Below are 21698 nucleotides of genomic sequence, written 5' to 3'. Positions count from 1 at the left end.
CACTAAGTGCAATGCAATGTACTAAGTTCTACAGAAATACAAATCAAGCAAATTGACCCACTGTACACCCATAAGGGTCTTACACTCTAATAATAATAACTGTGGTATTTGTTAAGCACTTACTATGTGCCAACCACTATGCTAAGCACTGGGGTAGATACAAGCAAATCAGGATGTATCAGGTTGTAAAATGGAGTACTCCACTTTAAAGATGAAGTAAGTGAGGCCCGGACAAATGAAGTGACTTGCCCAAGATCGCAGCATATAAGTGGCGGAGCTGGGCTTAGAACCCATGACCTTTTGACTCCCAGGTGGGTGCTGTATCCACTAGGTTACGGGGAGATGAACATAAAACTGCTTACAGAGCAACTGAGATATACATTTACATAGATGCATATGAGTAAATCCCCTCGCAGGGTCGCACCCGGAGAGTTTCCAGTATTCTACCAGTCTCGGCTACAGGAGGGAGTGTCAAGCAGAGGCATATCCATTCCATTCCTAGCTTGACCAGTGACTAGCAAGTGGAAGGCAATCTGCTACAAGTCAAAGCATACTCATGCTGGGGCAGCAGCGGGATGGGAAAGAGTCGAGGGTGGAGACTCAAGTATGCTGCACCAATGGCGGCAGTGGTAAACCACTTCTGGATTTTTACCAAGAAAACTCTATGGATCCACTACCAGAACGATCGCAGATGGAGAGCGGGGCGTTCCGGGAGACATGTGTCCATGGTGTCGCTATGGGTCGGAAGCGACTTGACGGCATAAGACAAGATATTTTCTAAGGACTGAGGATGGCTATAAATATATATATAAGCATTGGAGATGGCTGATGGGTTTCTATTGTTTGGGCTGCTGGCAATTTATTAGAAAAAAAATTCATTCATTCAACCGTATTTATTGAGCGCTTACTGTGTGCAGAGCACAGTACTAAGCGCTTAATAATTATGGTATTTGTTAAGCCCTTACCATGTGCCAGGCTCTGTATTAAGTACTGGAGTGAATATAAGCAAAGCCGGTTAACACAGTTTCTGTCTCACGTGGGGCTTCACCATCTCAACCAGCATTTTACGGATGAGATAACTGAGGCACAGAGAAATGAAGTGACCTGCCTAAAGTCAGACAGCAGACCACTGGCAGAGCTGGGATTAGGTGGAGCTGGGATTAGAACCCGCGACCTTCTGACTCCCAGGCCTGACTCCCAGACCTGTGCTCTATTCACTACACCATGCCGCTTCCACAAGTATACTTAACATTCCACGGAGGAAGAGGTGAGAAGAGTTGTGGGCGTTTGGATTTGGGGAGGGCAGTAGCTTCCAAGTTGGGAGAACAGAGTGGGTGAGGGGACAGGGGCAGGAAAATTGAGAACAAGCTATGGTTAGAAAGTAAGATGAGCAGATTTTAAGGGGAAGCTAGTAGTTCGTATGGTCAAAGGCAGCAGCGAGATCCAGGGGAATGAAGACAGAGGGGGGTTTATTGGATTTGGCTCTAAGGAGGTCATTGATGACTGCAGAGAATTTAGTTTCAGTAGAGTAGAAGGGTCAAAAGCCTGAATGCAGTGGATCACGAATAGGGGGAGAGGAGCAGATGGGGAAAGAGCTTGGAGGGGATGAAGGAGGGGAAGGCTTGGACTCATTTGGAGGCAGGTGGGAAGGAGCCAACAGAGTGAGAGGTTGCAGTTAGCAGTGAGGGAGAGGAGGAAAGTGGGGGTAATTGCTCTGAGGAGTCGAGAGAAGGACAGAAGCACAGGTTGAGAGGAGGCTTTAGAGAGTAGGTAATAATAATAACTATGATGGTATTCGTCAACCACTTACTATGTGCCAAGCACTGTTTTTAGCACTGGGATAGATACAGGGTAATCAGGTTGTCCCACGTGGGGCTCACAGTCTTAATAGTCATTTTACAGATGAAGTGACTGAGGCACAGAGAAGTAAAGTGACTTGCCTGAGGTCACACAGTAGACAGGTGGTGGAGTAAAGTGCAGTACAGTGCTTTGCACACAGTAAGTGCTCAATAAATGCAACTGAACAAATGAATAAATGAATGAGAGATCTTCTCAAGAAATAATAGGGAGGCAGCAGAAGTAATAATGATAATAATAACAATAATAATAGTATTTATTAAGTGCTTCCTATGTGCCAAGCACTGGGGCAGATACCCTTAAATACTTGATAGCTCTCCCCCACCCTCAGCCCCACATTTATGTATAATCTGACATTTCCCTGTTCTGTAATTTAGTTTGTCTATCTCCCATTCTACACTTTAATTTCCTTGTGGGCAGGGATTGTGTCTACAGATCTACCGTCTTTTACTCTCCCAGGCATTTCATACAATGCTCCACACACAATAAGAGCTCAGTAAATAGCATTTATTGACTGATACAAGATAATCATGTCAGTCTAAGTCCTTGTCCCACAGCAGGCTCACAATGAAAACAGGAGGGAAAACAGTTATTTAATCTCCATTTTTCAGATGAGGAAACCGAGGCCCAGAGAAGTAAAGTGACTTGCTCAAGGTCACACAGCAGGCAAATGGCAAAAACAGGATTAGAACCCAGGCCTTCTGACTCCCAAGCCCACGTTCTTTCTATAAGGCTAACTGTTTCAGGGGGCAGTAGAGTGGTGAGGAGGTGATGGAGAAATGCTTAACTTTATATTTCCCCTCATTTATTCTTCATTGGATTGTAAACTCTAAGTGGTCAATGATCATGTGTCTTACTGCTGTTGTACTCTCCCCAAGCACTTACTACAGTACTGAACACTCAGTAAATACCACTGATGATGATAAAAGTGATTAATAGTGATGAAAAATGCCTCCTTCAATTAACATTCCAAGCTCATTCATCCCCATCTTCTTGGCAATTTCATATTTAAAAAGTTCCAAGTTTCTGTTAAACCACCTATTAAACACCCCGAGAAGTCAATTTTATGCACAGCTCTTGCCTTTAAGATATCTTCATGCATTTCCTGTCTGCCCTTACTATTCAATCTCCCATCTCCAGCTCCACAGGGCATGCAAATTTTATGATTTATTCCTCCTAACTGGTTCTGGGTTCACCCTTCCCCCTTTCCTTGTCAGTGTTCCTTCTCATGACTTTCTCTGCTCTTTGGTTAGCTGAGAGCCAAGTGAAGACAAAAATGGAGACAATTATCTGGGCAATTCAAGGCTTTTGGGTCACTTATCCAAATAATTCAGACCAAAGTGGTACTTTTTTTGTCCTGGATTATCTAGATGATTGCTTCCTTCTCCCACTTTCTACCCAAAGGTTGATTCCAGTTTCAAAAAGGAAGAGATAGTTTAGAAGATATAGTCACTTACGTACAGGCCTGGGAGTCAGAAGGTCATGGGTTCTAATCCCAGCTCTGCCACTTGTTTGTTGCGTGGCCTTGGGCAAGTCACTTCATTTCTCTTGGCCTCGTGTGTAAAATGGGGATTGAGACTGTGAGTCCCACATGGGACAGGGATTGTGTCCAACCCAATTTGCTTGTATCCACCCCAGTGCTTAGTACTGTGCCTGGCATATAGTTAAATACTTAACACATACCTTTACTATTATTAATTGTCCTCAACTATATAAGTAGTGTCTATGAGTAGGACAGTAAACCTTGGTTTTCTATGTTCGCCAAGAACCTACAAAGAAAAGATGAGTCTAAATCGCAGTTGGACAAAAGGAACCTCTTGACTAACTAAAAGGAGATAAAATTCTGAACACATTATCAGGCAGCCTGTAAAATGTGTAAAAAGCTTACAGAGGTCTTTGAAAGCAATCAATACACGTATGGTCAACATACACCTACTTCTATTTAGGAGCAAGAAAATGGCCAGGTTACTTCTTGAGAACCCTTTGAATCTGGGCTTCTACTATCAAAATAAAGCTTTAATATTAAAAATAGTTCAGGTTGCTCAGGTCTGATCTGCACAATTATCACAGTTATCCAGGTTACTCAGATAAAAGAAAATGAACCAATAGCGAAGAAAAGTGGGGTTTCTCTCAGTTAAATTGTAAGCTTTTGAAGGTCTACTGCATGGTTATGGCTTCCATTGTACTCTACCCACCAAAAAAAAATGATACTTGTTAGGTGCTTATTATGTGTCAAGCACTGTTCTAAGAGCTGGGGTAGATAGAAATTAATCAGGTTGGACACAGTCCCTGACTCACATGGGGCTCACACTCTTAATCCCCATTTTCCAAATGAGGTAACAGCCACTTGATTAAGGTCACACTTGGTTAATGCGGCCAAGCAGGATTAGAACCCAGGTCCTTCCGACTCCCTGGCCTGTGTTCTACCCACTAAGCCATGCTGCTTCTCCCAAGTCCATAGTCCATCACTATTATCATCATCAGTGGTATTTATTGAGTGTACAGTACTGTAGCTAGTGCTGGGGAGAGTATAACAGCAGTAAGACACACAATAATAATAATGATGGTATTAGTTAAGCGCTTACTATGTGTAAAACACTGTTCTAAGCACTGGGGGGTACAAGGAGATCAGGTTGTCCCACATGGGGCTCATGGTCTTAATCCCCATTTTACAGATGAGGTAACTGAGGCAAAGAGAAGTGAAGTGGTTTGCCCAAAGTCCCACAGCTGACAAGTGGCAGAGCTGGGATTAGAACCAGTGTCCTCTGACTCCCAAGCCCATGCTCTTTCCACTGAGCCACGCTGCTTCTTTAATGATGATCACTGACCACTTGGAGTTTACAATCCAATGAAGAACCAATGAGGGGAAACATAAAGTTTAGCACTTCTCCCTCAACTCCTCACCACTCCACTGCCCCCTGAAACAGTTGGCCTTATAGATAGAACACGGGCCTGGGAGTCATGTACGATGTAGTGGGCAGTCAGGAAATACTAGAGAAACAGCCGGGTGTAATGGACAGAGCACAGGCCTGAGAGTCAGAGGGTTATGGGTTCTAGTCCTGGCTCTGCAACTTTTTTTATGACGTTAAGCACTTACTATATGCCAAGCACTGTTCTAAGCACTGGGGTAGATACAAGGTCACCAGGTTGTCCCACGTGGGGCTCACAGTCTTAATCCTCATTTTACAGATGAGGGAACTGAGACACAGACACTTGCCCAACTGGTAAGTGGCAGATCTGGGATTAGAATCCATGACCTCTGACTCCCAAGCCTGTGCTTTTTCCACTAAGCCATGCTGCTTCATAGTACTTGCCTGCTGTGTGACCTGAGGCAAGTCACTTTACTTCTTTGTGCCTCAGTTATCTCATATGTAAAACGGGGATTGAGAATGTGAGCCCCATATGGGACAGGGAGTGTATCCAACCAGATTTGCTTGTATCTACCCCAGCGCTTAGTACGGGGCCTTGCACATAGTCAGCACTTAAATACCAAAAGTATTATTATTATTATTAATTGGGGCCTGCATGATCTAGATGGGTTATATCCATGCACAAATTCACTAGAAAATCATCAACTCTGTGATTGTGGTATTTGTTAAGCACTTACTATGTAATAGGTACTGTACTAAGTGCTGGGGCGGATGCAAGTAAATCAGGTTAGACAAAGTCCCTGTCCCATGTGGGGCTCACAGTCTCAATCCCCATTTTACAGATGAGGGAACTGAGGCCCAGAGAAGTGAAGAACCTTGCCTAAGGTCCAATCGCAGACAGGTGGTGTCTGCTAAGCCAGGATTAGAGCCCATGATCTTCTGAATCCCAGACCTGTGCAGTGTCCACTATACGATCCTGCCTATCACTGAGCTTAGTAGAGGGTTCTGCGTTCAGTAGATACTCTATGAATCTTACTCACTGACCGACGGACTGACTGGGGTCTGAATGATCTCGGTGGTTGACTCCACTGCTTAGATTCACCATTCATCACCTCTGCCCTCAATCAATCACATTTGTTGACCTCTTACTGTGTGCAGAGCACTGTATGAAGAAATGATAATAATATAATAATAATAATTATGGGATCTGTCAAGCACTTACTATGTGCCAAGCATTGTTCTAAGTGCTGGAGTAGATACAAGGTAACCAGGTTGTCTCATGTGGGGTTCACGGTCTTTATTCCCATTGTCCAGATGAGCTAACTGAGGGACAGAAAAGTTAAGTGGCTTGTCCCAAGTCACACAGCAGACAAGTGGCCGAGCCGGGATTAGAACCAAGCCCATGTTCTTGCCACTAAGCCAAGCTGCTTCTCTAAAGTACTTGAGAGAGTACCATTCAACAGGCTTAGTAGACACATTCCCTTCCCACAGTGAGCTCACAGTCTAGAAGGGGCTCAGAGTCCTCACACCTTCCCTCCTTTTCAAAACTGACACGCGGCTTGGTTTTCCTGCCTATGAAGGGAAGAAAAATCAACGCTGTCAGCGGTAGAGATAAACAGAAAAGCGGGGGGCTTCTCAATCTCTCTGCAATTTCTAAACCTCCTATCCCTTTAATGCTCTATTTCTGCTCTCCCAACTCTCCCTCTCCAAAGCATTATTGAGGTCACGTCTTCTCCAAGAGTCCTTCCCTCTTCCAACACCAGTTCAAGGTGACATAGCATGGCTTAGTGGAAAGAACCCGGGCTTGGAAGTCAGAGGACGTGAGCTCTAATCCCATCCTGCCCCTTGTCTGCTGTGTTACCTTGGGCAGATCATTTCACTTCTCTGTGCCTCCATTAGCTCATCTGTAAAATGGGAATTAAGACTGTAAGCCCCTCAAGGGACAACCTGATTACCTTGTATCTACCCCAGCACTTAGAACAATGGTTGGCACATAGTAAGCACTTAACAAATAACAACATTACTATCATTATTATTATTGTTATTATCATTATTATCGTCAGGCTGGCTCCAAAGACCCACCCTGGAATCTTAGCTGGATCATTGTTTGCTCTAAGCTTTCCCTGCTCTTATTTTTTTTATGAGCTACTAAGACCATATAGATGTCTGGACCCTCGTTCCCTGTGATATTATTTTATTTATGATCTTTTGGTCACTAATGATGAAATGCCACCTATCTTTGCAACAAGCTGAGTTCACTCTAAATTTTCAATTCCCACAGTCTGTGTTTATACAGGCTTTGTGCAGTGGACAGTTGAGACAATTTGGGTAATGCCTGCCAGGGAGGAAAATGTAGGGAGATTCAGTTGGAATGGTCTCTAGTGGCCATCTCCGCTGTTTGCTGTTTGTATTTGCTGGATTTCAGCCCCTCTCTCTACTCTGCTGGGACGGAATTGACAGATATGGCCCATAGCTCCGGGACACAGGTACAGGGGTAGCAGGACATCTTCAAAAGCCTTTTGAAGGCGCATTTCCTCCAAAAAGCCTTTCTTGTGACTAAGTACTCCTTTCTTCTCCTCCTACTTCCTTCTGCATCACCCTGACCGGCTCCCTTTAATCATCCCCCCTCCCAGCGCCACGGCATGTGTGTACCTAGCTGTCTGCTGTGTGGCCTTGGACAAGTCACTTCACTTCTCTGTGACTCAGTTACCTCATCTGTAAAATGGGGATTAAGTCCGAGAGCCCCTTGCAGGACTGGAATATGTCCAACTCGATTTGCTTGTATCCACCCCAGTGCATAGTACAGTGCCTATCAACCTCTGTATCAAGCGAAACCTCCTCACCATTGGCTTCAGAGTTCTCTTAGCACAGTTAACATTATTAGTCATCTACTTAGTCACTTATTTAGTCATATTATCCGTCTCCTCCTCTAGACTGTAAGCTCATTGTGTGCAGGGAATGTGTTTGTTTATTGTTATAAGGTACTCTACCAAGCGCTCAGTACAGTTCTTTGCACCCAGTAAGTGCTCAATAAATATGATTGAATGAATGAATGAAAGCACAGGTCCCTGTGCACCCTAGCTAATCCTGCAGGAAGTCCCTTCCCTCAGTGTACTGGAGAGTTGCTTGGCTGCAACGTTTTAGATGCTTGAGAACTCCCCTTCCTCTCTGACCTCCCTTTGCTCTCCTTTGAGCAGGACAGTGCATGGGGTGGGGGAATGAGTGTTTGGATCGGAAGGCTCCAAGAAGAAAGCAGCATGGCCCAGTGGAAAGAGCATCAACCTGAGAGTCAGAGAACCTGGGTTCTAATCCTAGTTCCACCTCTTACCTACTGTATGACCTTGGCCTAATTGCTTAACTTCTCTGTGACTCAGTTCCCTCACTGGCAAATGTGTATTCAATGTCTCTCATTTAGAATGCGAACCTCATGTTGGATCTGATTATCTTAAATATACAAAGGGCCTTTAACTCTCTCCTTAGGCCCCCTGTTCCTCCCCCTCCCCCATCTCTCACCCCCAATGATCTGGCCACCTACTTCATCACAAAAATCAACACACTCAGGTCTGAGCTCCCCAAAGTCACCCCTCCGCCTCTCCCCTCCCCGCCACCGACCCTCTCCCCTACTTTCCCATCCTTCCCTGCAGTATCCTCAGAGGAGATCTCCTCTCTCCTCGCAAGTGCCACCCCCTCCACCTGCGCCTCGGACCCCATTCCCTCTCACCTTATTAAAAACATCGCCCCTGCTCTCCTCCCTTCCTTAACTTCTATCTTTAACCACTCAATCTCCAATGGCTCCTTCCCCGCTGCCTTCAAACATGCCCACGTCTCCCCCATCCTAAAAAAACCCGCTCTCGACCCCACTTCCCCCTCCAGTTATCGCCCTATCTCCCTACTACCCCTCCTTTCCAAAATCCTAGAACGAGTCGTCTACAATCTCCGCTTAGAATTCCTTAACTCCCATTCTCTCCCGGACCCCCTCCGATCTGGCTTCCGTCCCCTCCGCTCTACCGAGACTGCTCTCTCTAAGGTCACCCGTGACCTCCTTCTTGCCAAATCCAAGGGCTCCTACTCCATTCTAATCCTCCTTGACCTCTCTGCTGCCTTTGACACCGTCGACCATCCCCTCCTCCTCCATACCTTATCTCACCTCGGCTTCACGGACTCTGTCCTCTCCCGGTTCTCCTCTCATCTCTCTGGCCGGTCATTCTCGGTCTCCTTTGCGGGCACCTCCTCCCCCTCCCATCCTTTAAACTGTTGGAGTTCCTCAAGGGTCAGTTCTCGGCCCTCTTCTGTTCTCCATTTACACTCACTCCCTCGGTGAACTCATTCGCTCTCACGGCTTTGACTATCATCTCTATGCAGATGACACGCAGATCTACATCTCCGCCCTTGTCCTCTCCCCCTCCTTCAGGCTCGCATCTCCTCCCGCCTCCGGGACGTCTCCGCCTGGATGTCGGCCCGCCACCTAAAACTCGACATGAGCGAGACTGAGCTCCTCATCTTCCCTCCCAAGCCCGGTCCTCTCCCAGACTTCCCTATCACCTTGGATGGCACGACCATCCTTCCCGTCTCTCGGGCCCGCGATCTCGGTGTCATCCTTGACTCGTCTCTCTTGTTCACCTCACGCATCCTATCCGTCACCGAGACCTGCTGGTTTCACCTCTACGACATCACCAAGATCCGCCCTTTCCTCTCCACCCGAACGGCTACCTTACTGCTACGGGCTCTCGTTATATCCCGGCTAGACTACTTTGTCAGCCTTCTCTCTGATCTCCCTTCCTCCTCTCTCGCCCCGCTCCGGTCTATTCTTCACTCCGCTGCCCGGCTCATCTTCCCGCAGAAACGATCTGGGCATGTCACTCCCCTTCTTAAACAACTCCAGTGGTTGCCTATCAACCTCCGCTCCAAACAAAAACTCCTCACTCTAGGCTTCGAGGCTCTACGTCACCTTGCCCCTTCCTACCTCTCCTCCCTTCTCTTTCTACCGTCCACCCCGCACGCTCCGCTCCTCCGCCGCCCACCTCCTCACCTTCCCTTGGTCTCGCCCATCCCGCCGTCGACCCCCGGGCCACGTCCTCCCGCGGTCCCAGAACGCCCTCCCTCCTCACCTCCGCCAAACTGATTCTCTTCCCCTCTTCAAAACCCTACTTGAAACATCTCCTCCGAGAGGCCTTCCCAGACTGAGCTCCCCTTTTCCCTCTACTCCCTCTACCACCCCCCCTTCACCTCTCCGCAGCTTAACCCTCTTTTCCCCCCGTCTCCCTCTGCTCCTCCCCCTCTCCCTTCCCATCCCCTCAGCACCGTACTCATCTGCTCAACTGTATATATTTTCATCACCCTATTTATTTTGTTAATGAAATGTACATCGCCTCGATTCTATTTAGTTGCCATTGTTTTTAAGAGATGTTCTTCCCCTCGACTCTATTTTTTGCCATCGTTCTCGTCTGTCCGTCTCCCCCGATTAGACCGTAAGCCCGTCAAACGGCAGGGACTGTCTCTATCTGTTGCCGACTTGTTCATTCCAAGTGCTTAGTACAGTGCTCCACACATAGTAAGCGCTCAATAAATACTATTGAATGAATGAATGAATGAATTAGTGCAGTGCACTTAGTGCACTCACTGTGTGCTTAACAAATACCATATGATTATTAAGGCATATGAGCAGTTACACCCTTCTAATCAATCCATCCATCAATGGTATTTATTGAGCACTTAATATATGCAGAGCACTATACTAAGTTCCTGGGAGAGTATAATACAAAAGAGATGGTAGACATGATCCTGCCCTCAAGGAACTTATAGTCTAGCTGGGGAGAGTGATACCATTCACAGCTGGGAGCTCCTCTTATTTCTCTGGCCATTCAATGGCAGTCTCCTTTGCGGGCTTCTCCTCTCCCTCCCATCCTCTAACTGAAGGGGTTCCTCAAGGCTCAGTTCTTGGTCCCCTTCTATTCTCCATCTACACTCACTCCCTTGGTGAACTCATTCACTCCCACGGTTTCAATGATCATCTCTACGCAGATGATACCCTAATCTATATTTCCTCCTCTGTTCTCTCTCCCTCCCTCCAGGCTAATATCTCCTCCTGACTTCAGGATATCTCTGATGCCCCCCCACCACCTAAAACTCAACATGTCCAAAACAGAGCTCCTTATCTTTCCTCCCAAACCCTGTCTGCTCTCTGACTTTCCTGACGCTGTGGACGGCACCTCCATCCTTTCCATCTCACAAGCCGGCGACCCTGGTGTCATCCTTGACCCCATTCTCTCATTCACCCCGCATATCCAATCTGTCACCAAATCCTGTCGGCCTCTCCTTCACAACATCGCTAAGATCCACCCTTTCCTCTCCATCCAAACCACTACCACGTTAGTACAATCATTAGTACAATAACTCATCCTATCCCGACTGGATTACTGCATGTTTCCTTTCTGACCTCCCAGCCTCCTGTCTCTCCCCATTCCAGTCCATACTTCACTCTGCTGCCTGAATTATCCTTCTAAAGAAACGTTCTGGGCATATCACCCGCCCTCCTCAAAAATCTCCAGGGGTTGCCTATCAACCTCTGTATCAAGAAAAACCTCCTCGCCATCGGCTTCAAAGTTCTCTATCACCGTGCCCCCTCCTACTTCACCTCCCTTCTCTCCTTCTCCATCCCATCCCGGCCTCCACTCCGGTGCAGCTAACCTTCTCCCTGTGCCTCGTTCTCACCTGTCCTGCCATCTACTCCTGGCCCACGTCCTACCTTTGGCCCAGAATGCCTTCCCTCCTCAAATCCACCAATCACACTTCCCCGCTTCAAAGCTCTTTTGAAGGCTCACCTCCTACAAGAGGCCTTCTAGACTAAGCTCCCCTTTTCCTCAGCTGCCCCTCCCTTCCCCGTGTCACCCCAACTTGCTCTCTTTACTCCCTCCCCACCCTACAGCACTTGTGTATATATGTACATTACTATAATTCTATTTATTTACATTAATGCCTGTTTACTTGTTTTGATGTGCATTTACCTATAATTCTACTTATTTATACTGGTGCCATTGATGCCTGTTACTTGTTTTGATGTCTGTTTTCCCCCTTCTAGACTATAAGTCCATTGTGGGCAGGGACTGTCTCTATTGCTGCATTGCACTTTCCAAGTGCTCAGTACAATGTTCCGTACAAAGTAAGTGCTCAATAAATACGACTGAATGAATGAAAAGACTCTGAAAGTAGGTCCGGTCACTCTGGATTATATATAGACCTAATATGGACAGGGAATATGTCTGTTCATTGTTGTATTATACTTTCCCAAGCGCTTAGTACAGTGCTCTGCACACAGTAAGCGCTCAATAAATATGATTGAATTAATGACTGAATCTCATTTCCCCCTCTCTTTCCTTCCCAAGAGGTCTGCTTGAATATACAGTGAAAAAAGACACCACATGGACATAGCTTTCTCCCTTTCCTTTTCCTCTGTGTTACTTCCCCAGAACAATCATTCGGCTACATTAATATGCAAATCTTCACTGACTCAGCCAACTTCCACAGCGCTTTAAATAGCCAGTCGGTCTCTGCCTTAGAGAAACACTTCTTCCTTCTCAACCCTGACAAAAACAACGCATCTAATCCTTTTGGGAGTTTGATCAATCAGTCGTATTTATTGAGCGCTCGCTGTGTGCACAGAACCTTATTGAGGGCTTGGGAAAGTACAATACCACAGTGTTGGTAGATATGTTCACTTCCCACAAGGAGCTTCCAGTCTAGAAGGTGCTCAGACTAGAACCTTGAAATTGAAAGAAGGAGCCACCACAGCAGTCAAGCTGGCGGGAGTCATTTCAGACACTGTTTGGAAGGACTCGCAGAAATCATTTAGCCACTTTCAGAGGGTAAAGAGATTCATACATTCACTCGTATTTGTTGAACGCTTACTGTGTGCGAAGCACTGTACTAAGTTCTTGGGTGAGCACACTTTACCAATACACCGACACATTCCCTGCCCACAATTATCTTACAGTCTATTCCTTCATTCAGTAGTATTTATTGAGCACTTACTATGTGCAGAGCACTGTACTAAGCGCTTGGAATGGACAAATCGGCAACAGATACAGTCCCTGCCCACCGACGGGCTTACAGTCTAATCGGGGGAGACAGACAGACAAGAACAATAGCAATAAATAGAATCAAGGGGAAGAACATCTCATTAAAACCCTACCTCTAATTATGGTAATTTGTTAAGTGCTTACTATGTGCCAGGCACTCTGCTAAAAGCTGGGGTGGATACAAGCAAATCAGGTTGGGTACAGTCCATGTCCCACATGGGGCTCGCAGTCTTAATCCCCATTTTGCAGATGAGGTCACTGAGGCACAGGGAAAGTCTTAATCCCCATTTTGCAGATGAGGTCACTGAGGCACAGGGAAATGAAGTGACTTGCCAAAGGCCATGCAGCAAAGTGGTGGAGCCAGATTAGAACCCACTACCTTCTGACTCCCAGGTCTGTGCTCTATCCACTACTGCAAGCTTCCTGAGGAAAAGGATTGTGTCTGTCAACGCTAATGAATTGAACCCTTACAGATATGTACATATCTGCAATTGATTTGTATTATCTGCCTCCCCCTCTAGACCGTAAACTCACTGTGGGCAGGGCAAGTGTCTGTTTATTGTTGCATGTACTCTCCCAAGCACTTAGTACAGTGCTCCGCAATGAGTAAATGCTCAATAAATACTCATTCATTCATTCATTCAATAGTATTTATTGAGCGCTTACTATGTGCAGAGCACTGTACTAAGCGCTTGGAATGAACAAGTCGGCAACAGATAGAGACAGTACGACCGACTGACTATTTTTCCAAGCAAGGTACAATGATCAGCACCTGTCATACAGTGCCTGTCGCATAGTAAGCTCTTAAATACCATCATGATAATTATTGTTATTTAAAAACCATTTCAGAATTCTGTCTTCTTATATACGTTTGTGTTGCTTTATAGTCTTTCACTTCAGTCTTATGATACAAGATCTGCACTTTATATATCATGGTGCTGAGTCTTTGACCCCAGCCTAATTTAAAAAATCTTGCTTTCTAGCCAGGAACACATCACATATTAATGAAATGCACCCCCTGAGCTCCTCCGAGTGGTGTTGGAGTAGACAGAATATCTTTAAGGTCTTAAAGCAATGAACTTTCACTGCAAATGGACAAAGACACAGGCTACCCCAGGGGGTGATGGTTGAGCAGCGTGGCTCAGTGGAAAGAGCCCGGGCTTGGGAGTCAGAGGTCATGAGTTTGAATCCCGGCTCTGCCACTTGTCAGCTGTGTGACTGTGGGCAAGTCACTTCACTTCTCTGTGCCTCAGTTACCTCATCTGTAAAATGGGGATTAACTGTGAGCCTCACGTGGGACAACCTGATGACCCTGTATCTACCCCAGCGCTTAGAACAGTGCTCGGCACATAGTAAGCGCTTAACAAATACCAACATTATTAACTTTATAGTAGCCAAATATAAATGGATCCTTTTGACTTAACTATGGCATTTTTTTAGTGATTTCTATGTTCCAGGCACTGTACTAAGCGCTGGGATGAATGCAAGCAAATTGGGTTGGATACAGTCCCTGTCCCAAAGGGGATCACAGTCTCCATCCCCATTTTCAGATGAGGCCACTGAAGCCCAGAGAACTGAAGTGATTTACCCAAGGTCACACAGTAGGCAAGCGGTACAGCCAAGATTAGAACCCATGACCTTCCGACTCCCAGGCACATGCTCTACCCACTGTGCAATGCTGCTTCTTAATGAAACTAGAGAAACTTCACGATCCAGAAGTCACGTGGCTTAGTAGAAAGAGCATGGGCCTGGGAGACAGAGAACCTGGGTTCAAATTCTAGTTCTGTCACTTGTCTGCTGTATGACCTTGAGCAAGTCACTTAAATTCTTGGTGCCGCAGATTCCGCAACTGCAACTGAACAACGAAGATTGAATACCAGTTCTCCTTCCCACTTTGATGGTATCCAACTTATCTTATTACCCCAGCGCTTAGTACAGTGCTTAGTACATAACTGATTAATCAGTGGGATATGCTGAGCACCTAGGTGAGCAGAACACTGTATGAAGCACTCGGGAGAATATAATACAACAGAGTTGGGAGACAAGTTATCTGTCCACTGCAAACTTACAGTCTAGAAGAGGAGTCAGACATTAATAGAAATAAATAATTTATAGATATGAACATAAGAGCCCTGGGACTGAGGGTGGGGTTTCTATCTAGTGCCCAAAGGGTATAAATCCAAATGCAAAGATGATGCAAAAGGGAGAGCAAGTTGGGGAAAAGAGGGTTTAATTGGGGAAGGCCTCTTGGAGGAGATGTGACCTTACCATCTGGAAACAGCAGGCACTAGTGGCAAGAGCCCGGGTTTGGGAGTCAGAGGTTGTGGGTTCTAATCCCGGCTGTGCCACTTGTCTGCTGTGTGACCTTGGGCAAGTCACTTGACTTCTCTGTACCTCAGTTACCTCCTCTTTAAATGGAGATTAAGACCTTGAGCCCCAATGTGGGGACAACCTGATTACTCTGAATCTACCGCAGCTCTTAGAACAGTGCTCGGAATGTAGTAAGCACTCAACAGATACCATTATTATTATTATTATTATAACAAGGCTACGAAGGAGGGGAGGATGATGGTGGCCTATAGGAGGAGGGAGAAGGTATTCAGGCCAAAGGGAGTTCATAATAAGCAAATAGTAAGCCCAAGTACCAGAATCACTATTATTATTAGCATTATCATTACAATTTGTCTCTAGTCTGAATTTTCCAGCAAACAAAAGTCAATCCTCTCTACTCTACTCCTCTGGGCACTAACAGTCAATTTATCGATCACATTTATTCAGCACTTAATACTGTGTGCAGAGCACTGTACTAAGCACTTGGCTGAGTACAATATAACAGAGTTTGGGGACACGTTCATTCACTCATTCAATCATATTGAGTACTTACTGAGTGCAAAGCACTGTACTAAGTTCTTGGGAGAGTACAATCTATAAACAGACACATTCCCTGATCACAAAAAGCTTACAGACTACCCTCGTCATATTTATGCACACTTTTTAGGCTCTGTTACTTCCCGCTTTTAATGACTGTCTCCCCCACTAGATCGTAAACTCTTCAGGGGAAGGTTCCGTGTCTACTATATGTTTAGTATTCTCTCAAGTGCTTAGTACAATGCTCTGAACAAAGCAAGAGCTCAGTAAATATTATTGATTGATGGATTGAATGATGCCTGGATGTGAACATCAGTATTCCACTTTCCACTGATCCAGTACAATCTCTTGGGGTCCCTCAGAGGCTTCCTAGGTCACCGATAATAAAAGAAGATAAGAGCCAACTTTTGAGCAGAGTCAGCAGAAAACATTTAGCATGTGTCTGATTGATCCAGAGCAGTCCCTTGCCATCCTTTCTGGGATTGGATTTAGAATTATTAAATCTGTTTCGTAGGGAGATGAAATGGTGTACCGCTCTCTCTTTTGACGTGTGGTCTTGATTTTATTGCCAAGAGGCTAGTTGTTAATCACTGGAATTCACTGCCAAGGGAGGCTGTGGAATTTCCTTCTCTGGAGGGTTTTTAAAACATGAAGGTTTGGATGTGAAGCTAACTGAAGACAGGCGTGTGTGGACTCTATTGCTCCTCCAGGCTTCTTGCAGGACCAGGGAGGAAATATCATTCCCACTTTACAGTGGACCCATCTTGGGGATTCAGCAAAGGCTCTAGAAAGGAATGCCTAGAGAAGTCCACCCTCCATAGAAATTCTCTGTGCTCTAGACATCTGGACTCTGGAGCTTCATTATTGGGATTTTTTTTTATGGCTTTAATTATTTCCTCTCTGTTCAGCTTCATTTTTGTAATGAATCATTCTGTCCCTGAGAGAGGAAAAGCAAAGATTTTTTTTTTTTAAAGTTATGACTGTAATTTCAGTGGAAGCAGATTTGGGCTCAGAAGAATATCACCAGCACTCGTTGTATCTTCCTTGAGTCCATTTCTCATTCTCTGTGGTTGGTGGGCATATAATTTCTCATTTGTATTTTGGTTAATTTCTGACAGGCACCTTTTTTTTCATTATCAGCTTCTGTAGTAGATTCCCCCCTTTGTTTGTATACTTTATGAAATATTCAGTTCACCCTGATAGGATGAGGTTTGATTCACCCCTGGCTGTGATTAATTGCGTTAGTATTTTTGGATCTAATTTATGTTTATGCAATTTCTCTAGTGTTTCTATTTTGTTTTCTAATTGACTAATTTTTTTCCATTCTTATTTTTTCCCCCCTAGAAATTAGTTCTGAATTAGCTTGCCTCTGATTATAGCTTTGGCTGCCTCCCAAAGAATATTGTTGGATACCTCCCCATTATCATTCCATCGCATGAATTCTTTGATTGGTTTTTGTAATAAAGCTTTATTAACCCTCTGTGCGCTTTTACTTTCATTTGTGTTGTTGACGTTGATTGGTAATTACAATGGTCACAGCCAGACTACACCACAGTAGGCTCATCTTTGATTTCCTTCCGCTGTCTGACGACTCAACCTTGTTCGCGAAGAGACCCCGATGATTAAAAAAGTAAGAGTGCTGCCTGGTGTGTAGTGGTCGTTTATCTTTTGATCTGCTTTGCTTCTTTTATAATTATTGATGTACCTCAAGCTTTTATTTAGGCTTTATTGCCAAAATGAGCAGAAGAGCTGGAGATGTGAAGCCACCTGGATTATTTTCCTTGAAATCTATCAGTGTTATGTATTGAGTGATCACAGTGTGTGGACCACAGTACTGAATGCTTGGAAGAGTATAATGCAATAGAGTTGGTAGACTCGATCCCTACCCTCAAGGATCTGACAGTCCGGCTGGGGAGATAGATGTGAAAATAAATTACAGGGAGATGAAATGGCAGAAAGTAAGGATTTGTATATAAGTGCTTTGGGGATACTTTGACTCCTGCCCTTTGAAAATTGCGAAATTCAGGACCCTATTAATCAATCAGTAGTATTTACTGAGCACTTACTCTGAGCCTAGTGCTATACTGAGTACTGGGAGACCTTAACAGAAATGACTGCTGCCCCCAAAGAACTTAAACTCAAGTGGAGGAGTACCGGTAATAAATTACAGGTAGGGGAAGCAATTTCCCCCCTCAGGGTCACACCCGGAGCATTTCCAGTCCTCTACCAGTCTTGACTATGGGAGGGGAGAGTCAAGCAGAAGCTTATCCATTCCATTCCTAGCTTGGGCAGTGGCTAGCAAGTGGCAGGTAATCTGCTACAAGTCAAAACTCCCCTGTGCTGGGCAGCAGCGGCATGGGAGAGAGTCGAAGGGCAAAGACTCGAATTTACTGCGTGGAAGGAGGCAATGGAAAACCCCTTTTGGATTTTTACCAAGAAAGCTTTCTGGATCCACTACTAGAACAAATGCAGAGGGACATGGGGCGCTCTGGAAGAGATCTGTTCATTGCGCCGCTATGGGTCGGAGATGACTCGGCGGCACAAGACAAGACAAGGGGAAGCAATTGAGTTTAAGGATGTATCAGCACTACAGGGGGTGGGGTGAGTAGGTGAGTGGGTGAATATCTAAGAGAACAGTGCTTTGCACATAAGTAAGCGCTTAACAAATACCACCGTGATTAAAGACCGAAGTCCAGTAGTGGAGGATAGAAGGTGGGATGGCAATCTTGCCACTCTGAGCACCAAGATGATTTTAATGGCATTTAAGGGCTTACTTTGTGCCCAGCACTGTACTAAGCATGGGATAGTTACAACCTAATCGGGTTGAACATAGTCCATGTTCCACAAGGTGATCATAGTCTTAACCCCCATTTTACAGATGAGGTTACTGAGGCACAGAGGAGTTAAGTGACTCCCCCAAAGTCATAGAGCAGACAAGTGGTGGAGCCAGGATTTGACTCCCAGGACGAGAACTAACATTTATCAAGAGTTTAAGCCTCGACGCGGCCTGAGATAGCCAGCCAAGCTTGCTATTGGAGCCATCCCTATGGCCGAGGAGCAAAAGGAGAGAAAATGAGGCAAAAATCAATGAGGCACACTACAACCCGCCTGGAGACCTGAGATGACTTTGCTCGTTCTCATCGTGTGACTGCTCTACATACTTGTAGTCCATCTCTTTTGTAATCGCTGAGGGTTGTCAGTAATTATTTTTGGCTCCCCTGTGCACACGTGCTGTTACTGTTTTGCATTCTTACAGATTGCATCCTTCGTGCTAGCCACAACTGTTCTCTTCAATGCGAGTTAAGAGCTTGCTCTCATCTTGAAAGCCGGAGTTTGTCGGTGGTCCAAGTGTGCTCTCACTAGCCAGTCGCACCCCAAAACCCAATAAGGTGCCCTTTCTGGGTAACACTAATCTCGCATGGACAAGGAGGCCTGAGCATCGATCCCACGGGGACCGTCCCTGCCCGGATCACTCACAGTGCACCGATAACGGTCCAGGAAGAGGTGGTCCAGGAGGAGGTTGGCAACGTGAGAGCATTGCTAGATGGGATGAAACGCCCACCCTTTACTGCAATCCCGACACCCAAAGGCAGTGCTCCAAACCCAGCAGCCAAAAGCGGGTGGTAGGATTCAGGTGGGCTTCTTAGGGTCTACCAGGTCTCCCCAAGGAGCTGTTGATAATCATAATTCTCATATTAGTCAAGGACTTACTATGTGCCAGGCACTGTACTAAGCCCTGGGGTGGATACAAGCAAATCAAGTTGAACATAGTCCCTGTCCCTCAAGGGGCTCACAGTCCTAATCCCCATTTAAGAAGCAGAGTGGCTTAGTGGAGAGAGCTTGGGCCTGGGAGTCAGAAGGACCTGGGTTTGAATCCTGGCTCTGCCACATGTCTGCTGTGTGATCTTGGTCAAGTCACTTCACTTCTCTGGATCTCCGTTACCTCATCTCAAAAATGGGCATTAAGAGTGTGAGCTACATGTGGGATGACCTGATTAGCTTGTATCTACGCCAGCACCTAGAACAGTGCTTGGCACATAGTAAGTACTTAGCAAATACCATAATTGCTATTATTTGGCAGGTGAGATAACGGAGGCACAGAGAAGTGAAGTGATTTGACCGAGGTGGAGGCAGGATTAAAACCCAGATCCTTCTGACTCTTAGACCCGTGCTCTCTCCACTAGGCTATGCTGCTTCTCATGGAGGAACTGGCCCCAGTGATTTCTCTAACTTTGCCCTAGAAGTTCATGTCCATCAAGCAGATCTCCATAACAGGTTGCCACCTATGTCTTTACAGTATAGCAACCAATCAAATTAGAATCTAATTGTCCAGGAGTTTCTAAATCCCTCTTAATTGCAATGCACATTTCCTCTTTGCTCCTTGGCACAAATTGTTTCTCTTCACATTCCACAGGGCCATACTCTCCCCTACTGCCTGAGAGAACAGCCAGCAAAACTCGCTACCAGAGCCATTCCTGTTGCCAACATGCAAAAAGAGAGAAAATGAGGGAAAAAATCAATGTAATTGAACATCTCTGAAGTTATAAGTGGCTTATCTTTTCAGTTTAGCTCATCTCCCAGTTAGCAATTTATGCAGAACACATCTAGATTCCTACACAGGCATCTGGCCATTGTACACTTGGTCATATAGATGAATCTTCACTGAGGAATGAGAGAGCCCAGCTGGTTGGTATTGTTCTCCTAGCTAATTTACCCTTAACGATCTGTGCCCTAAATATTTCAAGACATGTCTTGGCTGCATAAAGAGTAGTCACCTGTGTGGGTATTCGGGCAGATGATTCTTGATTTCCCTAAGGAAGTAGGGCTGAGGTGACAATAGTACATGCTAGAGAAATGTTCTATGCTCCTGTGATAGACACCATGAGGAGGTTACCTGCTCCTGATAGAAGCAGAGTGGCTTAAGGACATGGTTTGGGAATCAGAGGATGTGGGTTCTAAACCCGGAGCTGCCACTTGTCTGCTGTGTGACCTTGGGTTCTCTGTGCCTCGGTTACCTCATCTGCAGAATGTGATTAAGACTGTGAGCCCCTCGTAGGACAACCTGATTAATTAGTATTTACCCCAGCACTTAGAATAGTGCTCGGCACATAGTAAGTGCTTAACAAATGCCATCATTATTATTATCATTACTATATAATCCTGAGTGACAGGTTTCCTCTATCTGCATGACTAAATTTTGGGACGGAGAGCGATAGAAGATCGGAAATCAGATAGGTTAGGCAGGAAAACATCATGGCCTATTAGTGGAAAAGTGGGCTTGAGAGTCAGAGGACCTGAGTTATAATCCCGGCTCTACCACATGCCTGCTTTGTGACCTTGGGCAAGTCACTTTATTTCTCTGTGCCTCAGTTCCCTCATCTACAGAACGGGGATGCGGTACCTGTTCTCTCTCCTACTTAGACTGTGTGAGTCCTGATGATCTTGTATCAACTCCATCGTCTAGTACATAATAATATTTAAGAGGTTTATTAAGCATTTACTATGTGTCAGGCACTGTACTAAACTCTGGGGTGAATACAAGCAAATAGGGTTGGACACAGTCCCTGTCCCACATGGGCCTCACAGTCTCAGTCCCATTTTACAGATGAGGTAACTGAGGTACAGAGAAGTGAAGTGACTTGCCCAAGGTCACATAGCAGACAAGTGTTGGAGTTGGGATTAGAACCCATGACCTCTGACTCCCAGGTCCATGCTCTATCCACTACTCCATAGTGCTTAGCACAGGGGAAGTACATAAGAAATACTGCAATTATTATTATTAGGAAAGAGAGATGATTGCAGAAATAGATAGGATTAATCAAGGACTCACTAGCATCTACTAAATACCTGCTTTGTGCAGAGCACTGTACTAAACACTTCGGAGAGTGCAATAGAATCAGTGGATATGATCCACCACCAGTGGTTAGAGTATGGGCTTGGGATTCAGAAGGTCATGGGTTCTAATCACAGCTCTGCCATTTGTCCGCTGTGGCATCTTAGGTAAGTCGCTTCACTTCTCTGGGCCTCA

At 45.5% G+C, this 21698-nt stretch overlaps 1 protein-coding gene and 1 non-coding gene across 2 annotated transcripts in view; one reads left to right on the top strand and one right to left on the bottom strand.

Annotated features, from left to right (window-relative positions):
- Nucleotides 1-21698, bottom strand: part of EPHB1 (EPH receptor B1) — a 652092-nt gene that overhangs the window by 499740 nt on the left and 130654 nt on the right. The window lies entirely within an intron of this gene.
- On the top strand, nucleotides 407-544 carry LOC114817619. The gene has a single exon (XR_003765485.1). It is a non-coding gene; the product is annotated as a small nucleolar RNA SNORA7 (small nucleolar RNA).

Source organism: Ornithorhynchus anatinus, chromosome 1, assembly GCF_004115215.2.
Source record: "Ornithorhynchus anatinus isolate Pmale09 chromosome 1, mOrnAna1.pri.v4, whole genome shotgun sequence".
In the NCBI taxonomy this organism is placed as follows: Eukaryota; Metazoa; Chordata; class Mammalia; order Monotremata; family Ornithorhynchidae; genus Ornithorhynchus; species Ornithorhynchus anatinus.
The sequence above is the reverse complement of the archived record's forward strand: the minus strand, read 5'-3'. Positions and strand labels throughout refer to the sequence as shown.